Below are 17,109 nucleotides of genomic sequence, written 5' to 3'. Positions count from 1 at the left end.
GTATTTGTGAAATGCTCACATTCTAGCCAGAGACAGAGTTGAACTCCTGATGATTGAAGCAGCTGGACTTGGTGGACCGGAAATAAGCACTTGGAGAGGGAACACCTGTCCTGACTTATGGATTCAAAGGTTCTGCTAATGCAATGTTTAATGTGTTTGTAGCTAGTGAGCCAAAGAAGCCACAAGAACAGAAGTGTCCAATTTACAACTTTATTAAGAAAATTATAATTAAACAAGTCACGACCTTTTAAGAATGTGGTTAGGACTAAGGGAGATCTCAGGACTTTCCCTGAATAGAAACACACATGGGTAGAGAGAGCAGTAAAGACCCAGTGGACCCTCCCAGCCCCAGGGCCCTCTTCTCCCACCTTCCCTAAGAGCCTGGGTGGGCACTACGAATGCTCAGTCTGGCCAGCACAGCCTCACCCTGCACTCCAATTCCAACCAGCCATGTACACGGTAGCCCATCCTAAGGCTTTCCTTTAAGCATCTTTTCTGCCCCTCGATGGACACCACCCACTTTATCAACATTACTCATCTGGAGAGGTCTGTTCCAGACATGCTGCTGCTCAGTGGCTATTTCTTTTACCCACTATTTCCATCAGACTAGGACACTTTCCACAAATGCGTCCTTTCTCCTTATATTCAGGCCTTTTTAACCTCCATCCCTAACAAATGATTCTGAATCTTCTAAGATGGCAGGAATCTGTTTTGAAACCCCCCCCCACCCCCAATTTCCCTCTACTGTTACTTTGTAGCCAGTTCAGAGGACAGGAAACTGAGGAAAAAGTAACACCAGCTGCTTCAAAGACAAAGTAGCCGGTTAAGGGTTTATACATTTCCACTGGCATCCTTTGGATACTTTCTTCCCTCCACTCCTCCCTCCTCCAATGGAACTGTGCAAAGATCAGAAAGTCAGCACACTTAGTGGTCAGACTCGGGACTCCAGCCAGCAGCCAGCACGTTTCTTAGGTCCCACTTGCCCTGCAGCCCAGATGACCAATTTCCTTCTGAAACCAGTCACCACCTGTTCTTCCTAAAGCAGGCTGGCTGTGCTTTGGGTTTACACACCACAGCCTTCCTCCCGCTCCCTTCCCCCTCTCCCACAGTTACACTCCCTTTAATCTGCGCTCACTTTGTCTGCCTTCACTCCACTCTCCTCCCACCCTGACAGACCTTGTTCTTAGATCTGAAATTCTCTGTCACTTTCTCAAGAATCCTGCCCCTTTATCAGACTTCCTGTTTTATTAATCTCTCCCTCTTTGGTAGACACTCTCAGCTCAAGTGAAAATGAATTTCTGGGATGGGAAAACGGCTCAGGAGGTAAAGCACTTGCTGTCCAAGCCTTGGGCTTGATCCCCAGAGCCATTTGAAGATGGAAGACCTGACGGCCTCCACACACACAGCTCTCCTCACTACGTACACAGAATGAGAATGCAATCATTCGCCCATACACATTCTTTGAGCCCACTTCCCCCAAGCACTGCTGGACTTACACTGCAACACCCTGCAGCAGCCCTTCTACCCACACAGCAGAGAAGCTACTTGTCAGGGTGGTCAGCCTAACTTTCACACTACTGTCCTTTCACAGCTTGTTCCTAGCTGCTCCTGTGATCACAAATGGCCTGGCCGCTCCCAGGACACACCTCCCATCTACAGCCCAGTGAGTGACTTCCAGCAGCCCAACCTCAGTACCCACAGGTACCATATGCATTCCAGTGACCATCCCTTCCAGCTAGCCCTCTTTTGCTCTTTTCTCCAATTGTAAGTGGCACCATCAGCCATTCAGGGCTTGGTCCATAAATGAGAAGGCATTCTTAAGATTCCTTCTGTCTTGCAGAGCCAGCCTACCGTGCACACCTCTCTCATCCCTACCTTGTACCCTGCAGCCATATTGTCTATAAAAAATATGAGCATCGGGGCTGGAGAGATGGCTCAGCGGTTAAGAGCACTGACTGTTCTTCCGGAGGTCCTGAGTTCAAATCCCAGCAACCACATGGTGGCTCACAACCATCTGTAAAAGAGATCCGATGCCCTCTTCTGGTGTGTCTGAAGACAGCTACAGTGTACTCATGTATCATAAATAAATACATTTAAAAAAAAAAATGAGCATCTTTGCACCGGCTGTCCTAGGACTCAGGAAGCTGAGGCAGGAGGATCACATGAACACAGTACGTGAGACCAAAGTTTCCGCAGTGGAATGCTCCTTGGCAGGCACTCAGCCCTGATTTCAAATCCCCACCCCTCTCCCTTGGGCCCCTGCTTCAACTCTGCATGGCTTCTCACTGCAATTAGGACAAAAATCTAAAATCTCCCTAACTGGCCTAATCAAAGCAGCCCCAGAGAAGAGCTGCAACAACCTCTTCCTTCCAGTCTGCACCCTACACAGGCTCGGAATGTCAAACTCTGCTGAGATGTCTAACACAAGTTTATTCAAGTTTCAGCTCACGACATCTCAACAAGACTTACTAGCCAAAAAGGGTTATTCCCTTTATAACTTCCTGCTTACGTTTTCTCCCACTGCCTGTAAATTCCATGAGTTTAGACATCTTATTTTAAATTCCACTCAACATTATTCTTTCCCTATATGCTAGATTATTTTAGAGAAACCATTGTTTTAAAAGCTTTTTTGGATTTTTGCCAGACAAGTCACTTTAAAACAAATGTTTACAAACTTTGGGCTTTTTGTTTGCATGTATGTGTAAACCTATTTTTTTTTTTTAAAAAAAGATTTATTGGGGTTGGGGATTTAGCTCAGTGGTAGAGCGCTTGCCTAGGAAGCGCAAGGCCCTGGGTTCGGTCCCCAGCTCCGAAAAAAAGAACCAAAAAAAAAAAAAGATCTATTTATTTTATGTATGTAAGTACACAGTCACTTTCTTCAGACACCAGAAGGCGGCATCAGATCTCATTACAGACGGTTGTGAGCAACCATATGGTTGCTGGGAATTGAACTCAGGACCTCTGCAAGAGCAGTAGGGGCTCTTAACTGCTGAGCCATCTCTCCAGCCCATAAACCTATTTTTTAAGTTGCATGGCTGCCCTGCCTACTTGGCCTGGCTGGACTTGAAGGCGGGCAGTTATTGGCCTAACTCACTCTCTGTTTACTTCTTTTTTTTTCCCCACTCCCACTCCCCTCTGTTTACTTCTTAATCTTTCCTCTTGAGTCACCTTGAATTCTAGGAACAAGCAGGACTGATAAACATCCCTGTGGCATGGGCCTCAGGGACAATGTGCCTGCCTGAAGGGGTGCCCAAACCCAGTCACTATGGTGGTGGGGTGACTGGTTGGAGCAGAAGCAACTTGTAGCTTCAGAACCAGATTACACCTGAACCGGATCTCCTGCATTCCACCCCCACCTCATGCTTTCCTGAATAACATCAAAACCAGCTGGGGATGGAACTCTGGATAATGTCAACACCTGGAAGGTGGGTTCCAGGTCACTGAGTCCCTTGACTGTCCCTGTCTCAATGAGTAAGCTTTTCACTATTTACTTGCCTTTTAATGGCGTAACGGAATGGGCATGGAGGGGTCTAGCCTATTGGTACTGCCAGAGCCAGGCTTTTGCCCTAAGTACTCCAGTAATTGGGCCACAAAAATGGCCCAGGGAAAAGGTGATCTGCCACAGACTAATGCCCCAAGTTTAATCCTCAGGATCCACGTGGTAGAAAGGAAATGCAGTTTAAAAAACCCTCCACTAACGTTCAAACTCAGTACTAATATTTTAAAATCTCAAGATATCTAAATTTTCTACAAGAAAATGTTTTAAATGACTTTAATACATGGCAGGAAGGGGAAAATAATGAGCAGTCACACAAACCAAAATATGGACCTCAAATCTGATGTTTCAATCCCCCACCCCAAAATGTACAGTCTAGTTCTATATCGGCACTTACTAGCTTTCCCTGAGGGCTCTCAAACAATGGACTCTCATTCTGACTTCTCCCCGGTGGGGCTGGAATTTCAGTCCTGAGGAAGAATGCCAAGCTAAAACTGAACACAGCCTCTCTTGGTAAACAATGGAGATGACAATCTGGTTTTTAAAAACATCTCCCAGTTCATTTTGATGGTCAGATTAAAAAATTAAGTATGGAGCTTTTGGGGGGAACGCAATTTTTGCTGCTTAAAATGATACCACCCTCAACTAGATTAATAAAAACAGTATCTCAGGATGATAGAATAAACCTCAAGTATTTAAAGCACTAAACACTTTCTGGAATAAAAGTGCTCAATGTGTGGCCGGATGACAAAGTCCCTAACACCCACTGCCTACTGCTGTACTCAGAACACAAAGAGCAAAGCCACTGCTACTTCTGCCCACCAGAAACTTAACTATTTCCATCTCGGGGTGACTCCTTAGCTTTTCAAGCTGCTCTCTTTTCCTTTAACATTCTAAGATCTCTACACACCTAGCTGTATTTATGTACATAAGAAAACTTGTTTTTTACAAAGTGAAAAAAGTGCATTTTTAAGCTTATCTTAACTTCTTCACATCAGAGATTTTAAAAAGTCTTATTTTTGAAGTACCCTGAAGGCCCAAACCAGAAGTCACTTGCAACCATCTCGTCCCCGCATTCTGAGGACCAGATCCGGGTCTGTTTTACGATACAACCGACTGAACATAACCGGATTAAATGAATACTTGGGCCACTGGGTTACCGGAAGGCAGACCGACCCTGTTCTTGGCTTTGTTAGCTGGGGCTCTAACCCCCAATAAACAAGAAAACGAAGGGTCCCAAGTCCTGCCCTCGGCCGGGCCTGAAAGACCAAACCGTCCAGCCCAAGATCAAAGGAGAAAACACGGGGGAATGCGGGGAGACAGGGAGGGAAGCCATCAACCAAGGACCCCGACCGCATCCCACTATTTTCGGCCTGAGACAAATGACAGAAAGCAAACCGCCGCCAACTCAGCCCCTTCAAGCCCCAACCCAGCGAGCCAGCCTTTTGGGTCAGGGGTCGTGGTGGTCGCACGGGTCTCCGCGGCCTCGGCTCCATCCTCCGGACCCGGCGGTCCGCTCCTGGCTCCGGGGCTCCCCGGCTCCGCGGCTCCTGGCATAGGCCGAGCTTCCACACCGGGCGCCGCCCGCGCCACGAGGGAAGATGGCGGCCGCCGAGGAACTGCGCCACCAGCCCTGGCCACAGGCCAGGCCCAGCGCCATCTTAGCGTCCTCCAGTCCGCCGTCCCCACCCCGAGAAGCCGCTTTCGGGGCGACTCGGGAAGGGGGACCCTGAGAAGCCCTCTGGGTCGAAAAAAAAAAAAAAAAGCAAAAAGAAAACCAAAACAAACAAAAAAATCACCAAAACACAAAAAGCGCTCCCCGCCACAGTCCTCGGTCTCCCGGCCCGCCGGCTGACACGGGCCTCGCAGGCGGCCTCCCCACGGCCGAGCGGAGCGTGCAGCGGCCTGGGCCGCGTCCTCCGCAGGGCCTCGCGGCCGGCCGACAACCGCTACGGCAGGCCGGGCTTGCGCCACGACCCAGGCCCGGATGAGGCCCAGGGAGCCCGCGAACCCGGCACTGCCTCGGCCCCGGCCTCCCCCACGGCCCCGGCCTCTCTCCGCGGACGGGTGCGGCGGGAAAGAGGGAACCGCCCGGGTGCAAATGGAAGCGGGCTCTCGGGCCGGCCCCGCCGCCTCCCTCCCCTCTCCTCCGCCGACTCCATTTTTTTTTCCTTCCCCGAGAAGCAAGAAAACGCGACTCCCCACCCCAGAGCCTCGGAGGAGGCGAGTGGGAGAGAAGGACCGAGGGGGTGTGCGGAGCCGCGAGGGGAGGAGATTGGGAGAAACTGATTTTTCTCGCTCGGCCGCCGTCACTCCAGGCCCTCCCTCGCCCCCTGCTCGCGGCCCCGCCGCGCCGCCGTCCTCCCCTCGCCGAGCCCCGCTCCCTCCTCCGCGGCTCCCCGGGCGGCTCCGGGGGGCGGAATACACACACTCGCGCACACACACTCGGCGCACACAACTAATTTGAAAGCGGCTCAATCAATGAGTCATTAAAAGGCTTCCCTCCCCTCCTCCCCTCCCCAGCGCCAACCGCCACGCCGCCACCTCCCCTCCTTTTTTATCCCACAACCCCCCCCCTTCCCGGGCTCTCCCACTCCCCGCTCCAGAAATTTGCATCCGCGGATGGGGGGGGAGAAGGAAGAAAAAGGAAGGGGGGGAAAAAGGCAGGCGCCAGGCCCCCCACGCGGCCGCGGCGCCCCCCGGCCCGGCGCCGCCGCCCCCGGGCCGCCCGCGCCCCCGCCCGAGACACTGAACTTGGTCTTCCCAGGGCCCCGGCGGCGCCGGGAGAGGCATCCACACTAGATTCCCCTTTTCTCCGTGTCCATTAAACATCCACCCACCACCATCACCCACCCACAAACCCACCCCCCCCCCCAAAAAAAAACACAGCCTTAGCCAATAGCTCTCTGGGCTGAAACCTAATATCCTGGTTTTGGCAACTCGGTGTTTAATTTGCTCCTCTTTCTTTTCTGTCTGGCTGGAGATCTATCTCCAGCTCTCCTCCTCTCCACCCCCCCCTTCTCCTTCCCTCACTTCTCCCCTCCCCGAAGGAAAAAAGAGGCAGAGGAAGGAGGTTGTGTTTTTTTTTTTTCTCCTTGAAATTTTTATCACAAAATTATAATACACTCAAAGGGAAACTCACCGTCATGAAAAAGCAGTGCCTTGTCAACGGGGTTTCTGCGCCATCGCACCAGGGGCGGCGGCGGCGGCGGCGGCGGCGGCGGCGGCGGCGGCGGGCGCGGGGCGCGGGGCGCGGGCGCGGGAGCTCCAGGCCGAGCGGCGCCGGCCACACGCGCTCCGCTCTCTCTCTCGCTCACCCCCGCGCCGGGCGGCGGGCGCCCGCTCCCCGCGCCCGCCCGGCCTTCATGCTCTGCGCCCGGGCAAACGGCTCGCCTGCTCGTCTACCTCAAACTTCGGTCTTGCCTAGTTTTAAAAAAAAAAAAAAAAAAAAAAAAAAAAAAAAAAGGAGCAGCAGAAAGATTAGGATTTCTTTAATTAAAATTAAAAAAAAATTTTTTTTCAAAAGAAGACCAAGCTCATGGCGTGTTGATTTCTGTTTCTTTTGAGAAAAAAAAAATGGGAGTAGGGGGACTTTGAAATGTACTGGGGTCGATTCAAGAAACAGGTTTGTTTGTGTATCCACCCTCCCCCATCTACAAGATGTGAGTTGATTCTCCTTAGGGGCCCTGTACACACACACACACACACACACACACACACACACACACACACCAGTTTTAGCTTAAATTGGAGGAGGGATAAGCAAAAAATGGTTGAGAAACTCCAAATAGAACCATAAGAAATTTTTTTGCATATTTATTTAAAAACTAACGCATCCATTGACTTTAACTTGGCAGATACTGGGTTAGCCTTAAGTTTCTCATGTGCTACTACTAAACTTTACAATATCCCTTTCCACTCCGAAATGCTGTGCAATCTTATCTGTGAAATCTTAAGATTAAAAGGGAAAATAAAACTAATGACTAAGGAGAGACGCTAAGTATTCCCTGGCCTTCTCTATTTAGACTATCGTTTGTAGTCATGTTTGTGGGGTTTGCATTAAATAACTTCCATTCTTAAAAAACGAAGCTACAAAACCCTTTAGCACCCTTTGGTCCAACCATAATTACCACCTGTTTTAAATTTCAAATTGTTGACACTTCTTAAACCGCCTAGTAGTACGCAAAACATAAGTGTTCATTACCAGAGTTCTGTGTAGCCTAACCACTAATGCCCAAATGCCCACGAAATATAGCAAGGGGTGGGGGGCCTGTTGTCACTTGTTTTAAACAAATAACAGAAATAGGCAACATGTGAGTTGTACAAGAATGTAATTCAGGTTTTAAGATACAGATTTAAGCCTTAATTTTTTTTTCCTGATATTATTTAAAGTTAGCTGATGAGGTCTTTTTTGTTGATAAACATATATCGGGTAAGTTCTAAATAAAATTATCCCCAGATCTAAGTTCCTTTTTTTTTTTTTTTTTTTTTTTGGTTCTTTTTTTCGGAGCTGGGGACCGAACCCCGGGCCTTGCGCTTCCTAGGTAAGCGCTCTACCACTGAGCTAAATCCCCAGCCCCCAGATTTAAGTTCTTTAAAATACTGTTTGGATTCTATATCCTTTCCTAGGAATCAAAACCAAAGCTTCAGGGCAAAGGTGGAGGTGATATCCAGTGAGTGGTAGAGCGTAAGCACGTTCTGCCTGTGGGACATCCTGGCTCCAGCCCCAGCACATGCACAAGTGCTTTATGCACCTTGCTTACTTATGTGAGCATAACATCACACTACAGTTTGTCAAAGCTGCTACGGTATGCTGCTTCATTCAACTTCTTTTTCAAAAGCAAACCACCTCACGTTTCAGTGACTGGCACTCCATCATTCTACATAATGTGGGCTTGGTATTTAGACCTGATGATAGATAGATACATAGTATCTATCATTGAGGGTTTTTTCTTAGAAGCCTTGTATGTATGTATGTATGTATGTATGTATGTATGTATGTAGTTAACTAATTAATTTGCTTTGAATTCAGCAAATGCTTCCCTGGACCTTGCATATATTAGCATTTCTTTACACTTGATGGTTGGACCAACCAGTTTTCTAATTGGCTTGGGAACCTTTAAAACATGTTTTAAAGTGCCTTTGGATTGGTAGGAATTTAATTAGAATGCCCATGAAGTGTGCGTTGCGATCTGGGCAGAGTAAGCGGTACAGCTGGTGTTCCAGGTTGCCAATGAAACATTAATGGGTTTCAGGAAGATAGCCTTCCTCATTGGCCAAAATCCCAAGCAAACCAGAAGTCTCGCTTTAAATCTGACCTACCACTGCCCAGATTTGATCATTGGACAATGTGTGTGTATATTCCATGTAAACATTTTGCACCTCATAAATATGCATTATATAAAAAAAAGCTATTACATAGCTTTCGAGAACAAAATTAATTTTTAAAAAGATGACCTAGGGCACTGCAGCCTTTTTAGTGTAAGAACAGTGGTGTGTGCTGAGTGGGTACTCGAGGCACTTTGCTATCATTCCCGTCATCTGTCTGTCCAGGTCATCTGTCTGTCCCAGTCACCTGTCTGTCTCAGTCACCTGTCTGTCCCGAAAACTTGCCCTGGAATCTAAGGAACCTAAGTTTTAATGACTCTGGCTTTGCAGATCGGCTCTCAGCACTTTCACGGATTTGTATGAAGTCACTAACCTACTAAGGACTGACGGGAGAAGCCCCACCTGCTGGTTCCAGAACTTACCCCTCTCTCAGGTCTGACAAGTATCTTGGAAAAGTGTAGCCTTGCCGTGTCGATGTCATACCAGTCCAGGGGAGAGGCACAGGCTGAGGGGCAACCCTTAATTAGTCCAGACCTACTCAGAGATGGCCAGTTGTCAAATCTAATTTAAGTCTGGGGGAGGGGTTTGCAAAATACTGGGACAGCAGAGGGGTGGGCCTCAGCCTCCAGACATGCTTACATTTGTAGGCATGCCCTAATTCTGTGGACTCACGGGACTAGAACAGCAGTTTAAACAGGGAACATGCTTAAATTTGCTTGTAACATTTCAAACTCTGTTGTAAGGGTTTTGGAATCTAAGTTAAAACTAAGAAACTTTTTAAGAGGACGTGTTTTTCCTCCAAAGAGGACCATTCTTTTTCTTAAAAAAAAAAAAAAGAAACAACATTGTTTCATTTTCTATATACAGGAGTTTTGTTTGCATGCTTGTCTAGACCACGTGAGAGCCTCAAGCTCATGGAAGCCACAAGAACTGCAGGGACAGATGGCTGTGAGCCTCCATGACAATGCCGGGAGTCAAACCGGCTCCCTCTGCAAGAGCAGCTGGTGCCTTTACCCCCCAAGCCATCTCCCCATCCCAGGACTCTTTTTTGGGTTTTTTTTTTTTTTTTTTTTGTTTTGTTTTTTTTAAAGACAGGGTAGACCAGGCTGGCCTCGAACTCACAGGGATCCACCTGCCTCTGTCTCCTAAGTGCTGGGATCAAAGGCGTGCGCCACCACCGCTTGGCTCAATTCTTCAACTTTATGAGAGATTTTCTCATTATTTTATAAGGAACAACAAGGGAGTTAATGCCTAAGCCAAGATTCTCTTAAACTAAATTCTCTGGAAGTCTCTAGACCACCCACTGCCTGTCACCTGGACCATTCTCAAAATGGCTGTCCTACATGTAAATGAGCGTGACTGTACACGCAACGACTTGATCTACAAGTATTCCTTTCTGCGCAAGAGACCGAGAACAAGGAAAGTCAGACACGCATTTTGAAACAAACAAACAAACAAAAATGATTGTTTCCAAATGTTCTAGGATGTGCTTGGACCTTCAAATAAATAGGGCCCAAGTTCACATAACTTAAGAGTGAATGTGGGGTGGAGGAGACAGCTCAGCCCAGTACAATCCCCACCACTAGGGCAATAGAGAACATGAACCCTAACTCGGTTGGACTTTCTTAGAAGAGATGCAGGCCAGAGAGATGGCTCGGCTGGTAGCTGTGTCAGCCACAGAGTCTCGGAACCTAAATTAGATTTCTGGGACCCACATGGTGGAGGTCAAAAACCGGAAATGACTCTGACTTCACACAAGTATCACGGCATGCTAACACACATGCGCGCACGCACACACACACACACACACACACACACACACACACACACACACACACACTCACTCACAAATAAATAATAAATAAAACAGAATTTAAAAAGCAAGATTCGGTGGTACAGGAGGTAGCTTTGTGCGTGTGTGCACACCAGCCAGAGGAACCCACTGTGGAGGTAACAGGAGAGCCATCAAATGAGGTAGCAATGTGCGAGACACGTTCTACATTCTCAGGTGGGCAGCTGGCTGAGTGGGCAGACACTCGCCATCATCCTTGCTGACATGACCTCCCATAGTGGAGGGAGAGAGCTGACTCCCACAAGCTGTCCTGTGGCCTTCACAAGTGTTCGTGGTACGTATGTACATACAATGTGCACACAGAAACACTAAAAGAATGTGACAAAACAAAATTATTCTAACTCTCACCGTCTATCCATGACGTTTTTATCTTTATATCTTTGCTTCTACATAATCTAGAGCTCTGGGATCAGTCTACGTGGGTTCAAATTCCACCTGTGTCACTCCCAAGGTGGTGGCACTCCCCCGTTGGAGCCTCAACTCTCTCATCTATAAAATGAGGCTAATTATAGTATTCACCTCTGAGAGTTATTTTAAGGCATTGGGAACTAGTGCACGGAGGACGTTTTAGCAGGGCACTAAGAACCAGATGAGCTTGTGGACTCTTCCAGAGTGAGCAGCCAGTGGTAGCCTTCTGTGTGACTTGGGTGTACTATATTTGTTTGAAACAGGATCTCATTGTGCATCCATTGCTCTCCTAGGACCCTCTATGAAGACCAGGCTGGGCTCTTGACCTATAAGATCTGTTTGCCTCTGCCTCCTGAGTGCCCAGATTAAGTATATGGGCCACCATAAAGGCCACTGTGACTTTTTATACATGTGACTTTAAGGGGGACATGGGACAGGGATTGAAACAGGCTCTCTCCGTGTAGCTCAGGTTGGCACATAACTTGCTCTATAAACCAGGTTAGCCTGGAACTTATAGAGTCCTGCCTGTCTCTGCCTCCAGAATGCTCGTATTAAAGGTATATGCCACCTCGGCCTACCTTTTTGACATCTTAGTGTGTGTGTGTGTGTGTGTGTGTGTGTGTGTGTGTGTGTGTGTGCGCGCGCGCACGCAGGCACACACCACTCAGGTCAGTAAGCTTGGCAGCAAGCCCTTTACCCGCTGAGCTGGCTGGTCAATCCTTTAGCCTGCCTTTTAAATGTCTCTCCGTTTCCTGTTTGTAAAAAAGGGGGCAAGCAATACATGTGTCTGAGGTTGGTGTGTGAGCTAAGGGACACTCGTGACAGGAAACCCCTTGCTCGGTGCCAGGTAAACAGTGGACATTCAACAAAAGTTGCCATTATTCTTGTGACTCCTCCTGCTAAAAGTAATGTGTACGTGGAGAGACAGCTCAGCAGTTAAGAGAGCTTGCTGTTCTTAGGACCAGAGTTTGATTCTAGTACCCAGAGTAGGTGGCCTACAACCACCTGTAATGGAACCGTAGGAGAGCTGGTTCTGGCCCCCCACAGACACCCACCCATACAAACACACACAAAGAAAATTAAAATACATCTTTTAAAAGGGGAGGGGGAGGTTGGCTGGGCAGAGTGGTACAGGTCTTTAATCCTAGCGCTCAGGAGGCAGAGGCAAGTTGATCTCTTTGAATTCAAGGCCAGCCTGGTCTACGAAGAGAGCTCCAAGCCAGCCAGAGGACTGCATAGTAACACGGCCCCAAGTGTAGAGGCACTCAGGGGGCTGAGTGAGGCAGGAGGCTTACAAGTTGGTGGCTAGCCAGTGTAATAGAAACACAGTGAGGCCTTATTTCAATAAAGTAATAAGTGACTGAATAATTAAATGAATGAAAAGGACAACTACAGTGAAAGGTTTGTGGTGTGGCTAAGTGACAGCCACCCACTCAGCAAGCTGGAGGTCCAGGGTCCAATTCCCAGACCCCTCCCCTCAAAAGAAAGCCTGAAATTGGCTTCAAAGGGATAGCTACCCAATGTATTGGACCGATGCCACTGCTCTCACTATCTTGTCTACACTGTTACTTTGTTTGACAGTGGCTATGAACACTTTAGAACACCCCTCTTGATGCCAAGGCTATTTAAGTCATGACGTGGTTTCTGGGCTGGTCATTTTCCTTGACAGACTTTTTAAAAACTCTGAAGTCCTACAAGCTTCTAGCCCCGAGACAAGGAGTTGATACAACACCTCCGAGATGTTTGTTTTCAGAGGCAGCCAGCACTCCCACTGGCCGTCAGTCTCACACACCCAGCCTGTTTCCCCACAGGGAACAAGTGGAGGAGGACAGCCACTGGGTTAGGAGGTATCAGTCTTGGCTGGAAGACAGCTAGGGGGCTGGGCTGGGACACCTCCCTGTGCTCAGGGGGCCCCCAGTGCCCTACCTGTCTTAGGCAGATCCTTCCACTCCAGGCACCCAGAAGGACGGGGGATGGTACAAGGCAAGAAGTCAGTCACGTGATCATCCAGGCAGTAGACTGCTGTTTTGGAGGGGGAAAAAAAAAAGTCATTTTCAGCCAGGTTTGGTGGCACACAAATGAAATCCTTGCACTCGGGACATTAGGAGCTAGGGGCAGAAAGCCACACAGTGAGCCCAGCTCTCTGGAAAGTTCGAGGACGGCCTGGGCTGCACATGCCAAGGAACTTGCTTCATCATTGCGCTCTCCTGAAAATGAACTTAGTAAGCTGACGAAGATGAGTGTGCCCGTGATCCTAGAGGTGGAGGCGGCGAGAGGCTGCTGCAAGCCTGAGACAAGCCCGGGCCCACTGCAAGACCCTAACTCAAAATCTAAAACAAGGGGCTGGAGAGATGGCTCAGAGGTTAAGATCAAAGGATCTAGCTTCTTTTTCCAGAACCATCGTGGCAGCTCACAACGGCATCTAACTCTAGCTCCAGAGGGTCTAATACCCTCCTCTGGCCTCTACAAGCACCAGGCACATATCTGGCATATACGAACATAAATATACAAAACACAATATAAAATGGAAAAAAAAAACCAAAAAAGCAAAAAACGTGTACTAAGCCAGTCAGATGTGCTCAGCTCAGCGCTTGGGAGTCTAAGGCCGGAGGATCTCTGACCAGCCTGGTCTACAGAGTGAGTTCCGGGCCAGCCAGGGCTACATAGTGAGACCCCATCTCAAAACAGAACAAATAAGGGGTTGGGGATTTAGCTCAGTGGTAGAGCGCTTGCCTAGCAAGCGCAAGGCCCTGGGTTCGGTCCCCAGCTCCGAAAAAAAGAAAAAAAAAAAAAAAAAAAACAGAACAAATAAGAAAACACAAAATAAACAAGACGTCTGAAGAAGGGGTTGATGTAATGGTCACTTATTAATGAGATGGGGGAGAGAGAGAAGCAGGTATTAAGCAGGCCTCTAAGATGTATTCTCCACACTCACGGAACACTGAGGAGGGCAGGAGAGACGGCTCAGTCAGTAAAGACACTGCTGCACAAACATGAGGACCTGAGTTCAGCCCCAGAAGCCATGATAAAGAGCCGGGTGTTGATGGCAGGAGCTTGTAGCCCTAGCACTAGGGAGGCAGGAAGGGAAGGCCAGAGGGCAGCGAGGAGGGCCTCTCTGATGAGTTCCAGGCCAGAGAGAGCCTGACTCCAAAACAAGGTAGGTAACTTCTGACAAATGACACCCCAGGTTGTCCTGCCTCCACAGGCACATGCACACACACGTGTGCACACACATGTGAACATACACACACACACACACACAAAGTAAAAAGAGGGAAAGCAAGGAGAAGGGACACTGTGGGACTGACATCTGGGACCATTCTGGTCATTCAAGGGCCACATGGTTTAAAGGCGCATGGTTCTTGGAACACCAAAGGGTTAACCAGGTGTCGACGGAGGACGCCCTGTGCAAAGGTACAAACACTCACTCTCACGTTGCACGCACCATGTTCGCACGTTGACTGGTGATGAATCACACCAGTCAAATACCAGTTGGGTACAAGAGTCATCTCCTTGTGAGTTAACATGAGTCATATCTGACACAACCAGGAGGTTGTTCAGAAACTGAGAGTCAAGAGCGAGGGGCACGGGTGTTCAGGAGGAACAGAACACAAGGGCCTGGCATGGAAGCCTTATGAGTTCATCTTACCCACAGAAAGCAGGACGCACGGAGAGTCACGTGACCATTTCTTCTAACTGTTCTTTCTAGTCTCCACATTTGTGACTCAAACCTTTCCCCTCAGCCACGCCCTGGACACTGTAGAGTTCTGCTTCCTCATTCTTTCCTTCAAAGCACAGAGCCCACACATGAGCCTCCCCTAAAGCCAGCCCTTCTCCTCCACAGACATTCAGGCTTCATCTCTTGCTTGGCCCCCCATCAATCTCCTCCAGATGCAGAGGCATCTCTCTAAAGCAGAAATGCACCCCAGCTCCATCTGCACCTCACTGACTGGGGAGTTGCTCAAAACACAAGCTCCCCAGCTGGGGCAACGCTCAGTACAGGCCCATGCTGGGCCTCAACCCTGGCCACTCTGTAATGAACTAAGATACAGACCCCTAAACCGAAGGCCCGGAGCTTAGGCTCCTGCCTGTAACCTCATCTTTAACTATATGCAAAGTCTTGGGTCAGCCTGGGCTGTGTCTCAAACAAAAGCTGGAATCTAGGGACGTGGCTCAGTGGTTACAGCACTGCCGGAATCTAGGGACGTGGCTCAGTGGTTACAGCACTGCCGGTGTAGGGGACCTGAGCTCACATCAGGGGACTCACAAACATCTGCAACTCCAGCTTGAGCGTAACTGACGCCACCTCTAGCCTCCTCCTCACCTGCATTCACTTGCACATATAGCCATGTGTGGACACGTATGGCTACGCATAATTAAAGATAATAAGATAAAATTTGGAAACGGGCTGTGGGCATGGCTCTCACTAGAGTTCTGGCCTTGCCTAGGGTCCCGAGCTCCCCCTCCATCGAGCATGGTGGCTCATAGCCGTAATCCTAGCATTTTGGAAGGTGAAGCCAGGAGGATCAGGAGTGCCAGGTCATCCTTAACACAGTGAGTTTCAGGCCAGCCTGGGCTACATGAGCCTGTAGCTAAATTGTAATGGGAAAAAAACTCGAAACAAAGAACAAACAACAACAAAAAACAGATTGTCTTACGGAAATCACGTCAGAGGACACAACTGGGAAGGACCAAGGTTTGGCTCGGACTTTCTTATCTTACTACAGATTGAACCCAGAACCTCATGAAGGTTACTTATTCTCTACCACTGAGCTACGTCCCCAGCCCAGGAACCAACTGTTCCTTATCTCCTCCAGCTTCCCTGGATACAGACATCATCGTCATCGTCATCGTAATGGTCAACGTCAACGTCATTGTCATTTTATTTATTTTGTGTTTTTCAGGGGGCATGTGTGTGGGGGTCAGAGGACAACTTTTGGGAATCAGTTCTCTCCTATAACCACATGAAGCCCAGGGATCAAACTCCGGTCTCTCCCCACAGAGCCCTCTGCTCAGCAAGCCTCTCCTATGCCCCACACTCTGACTGTGGTGACTCCTAGCCCTGGGACAACAAACGATTTGCCTAGACCCCTCCCTTCGTCCTTATTCTGAGGCAATCTACCACAGTCAAAGTCACTTCTCAAAACGCCACCTTGCCTTCTGTGTCCACAACAGCAGCTTTCAGACTCTGACTGAGACCCAGTCTCAAGACCTGTGTTTCACATTAGAATGCCATGGGAATGGAGATTTTTTTCAAAAAAGGCCTCCAAGCTTATTGAAAGAATGTCTGAGCCAGGCGTGGCGACACACACCTGTAATCCCAGCATTCTGGGGCAGAGGCAGGCAGACCTCTGAGTTTGAGGGCAGCCTGGTCTACAAATCAAGTTGCAGGACAGCCAGGGCTACGGAGAGAAACCCTGTCTCGAAAGACAAACAAAAATGCGACCAACTAACACACAGAATGACGAAAATCAGCAAATGACTTTTCTGCGCACATCTGACAGGCACATACCATGGCTACGGCAATAATCCATTACACCTGTCTACACAGTTCCCCAGGATCTGCCCCATAATCAAGTGTACACAGCCCTTACACACTACTGACAACTCCAGGAGGGAGACTCTGAAGAAAGATTCTTTAACTGTTTCCACTTACATGAAGTATGTGTGCATGTGTGTTTAGGAGTGTATGAATGTATGTATGAGTTTATTTTTTCCTGGTTACAGTTCACAGCATACTGAGGTTCCCAATCGCTTGGGAATTATGTTAGATTAGGCCCTAAAGTTAACAGTAACTTTTATTAATTAATTAATTAAATGTACACGAGTACACTGTAACTATCTTCAGACACATGAGGGCATCGGATCCCATTACAATGGTTGGGAGTCACCATGTGGTTGCTAGGAATTGAACCAGGGTCCTCTGCAGGAACAGCACTGAGCCATCTCTCCAGCCCATTAAGCACAGTTTCACCAAGGTGTAAATCCTTCTCCACTTTAAAAGTAAAAACCACACACAAAACCA

General features: G+C 48.5%; 1 protein-coding gene across 3 annotated transcripts in view; it reads right to left on the bottom strand.

Moving 5' to 3' along the window:
- Bicral (BICRA like chromatin remodeling complex associated protein) overlaps window positions 1–17,109 on the bottom strand; it is an 85,100-nt gene that overhangs the window by 49,980 nt on the left and 18,011 nt on the right. For 2 of the 3 annotated variants that reach the window (XM_039083177.2, XM_039083178.2), the window contains exons 2-3: window positions 13,011–13,106; window positions 6,639–6,919 (exon numbers count right to left, since the gene is read on the bottom strand). The gene's annotated coding sequence lies outside the window, so the exon portion shown is untranslated. The remainder of the gene's footprint in view (window positions 1–6,638; window positions 6,920–13,010; window positions 13,107–17,109) is intronic. The other variant, XM_008766846.4, reaches the window with a different exon arrangement.

This window comes from Rattus norvegicus, chromosome 9, assembly GCF_036323735.1.
Source record: "Rattus norvegicus strain BN/NHsdMcwi chromosome 9, GRCr8, whole genome shotgun sequence".
Lineage (NCBI taxonomy): Eukaryota > Metazoa > Chordata > Mammalia > Rodentia > Muridae > Rattus > Rattus norvegicus.
This window is presented reverse-complemented; position numbering and strand designations above follow the sequence as displayed.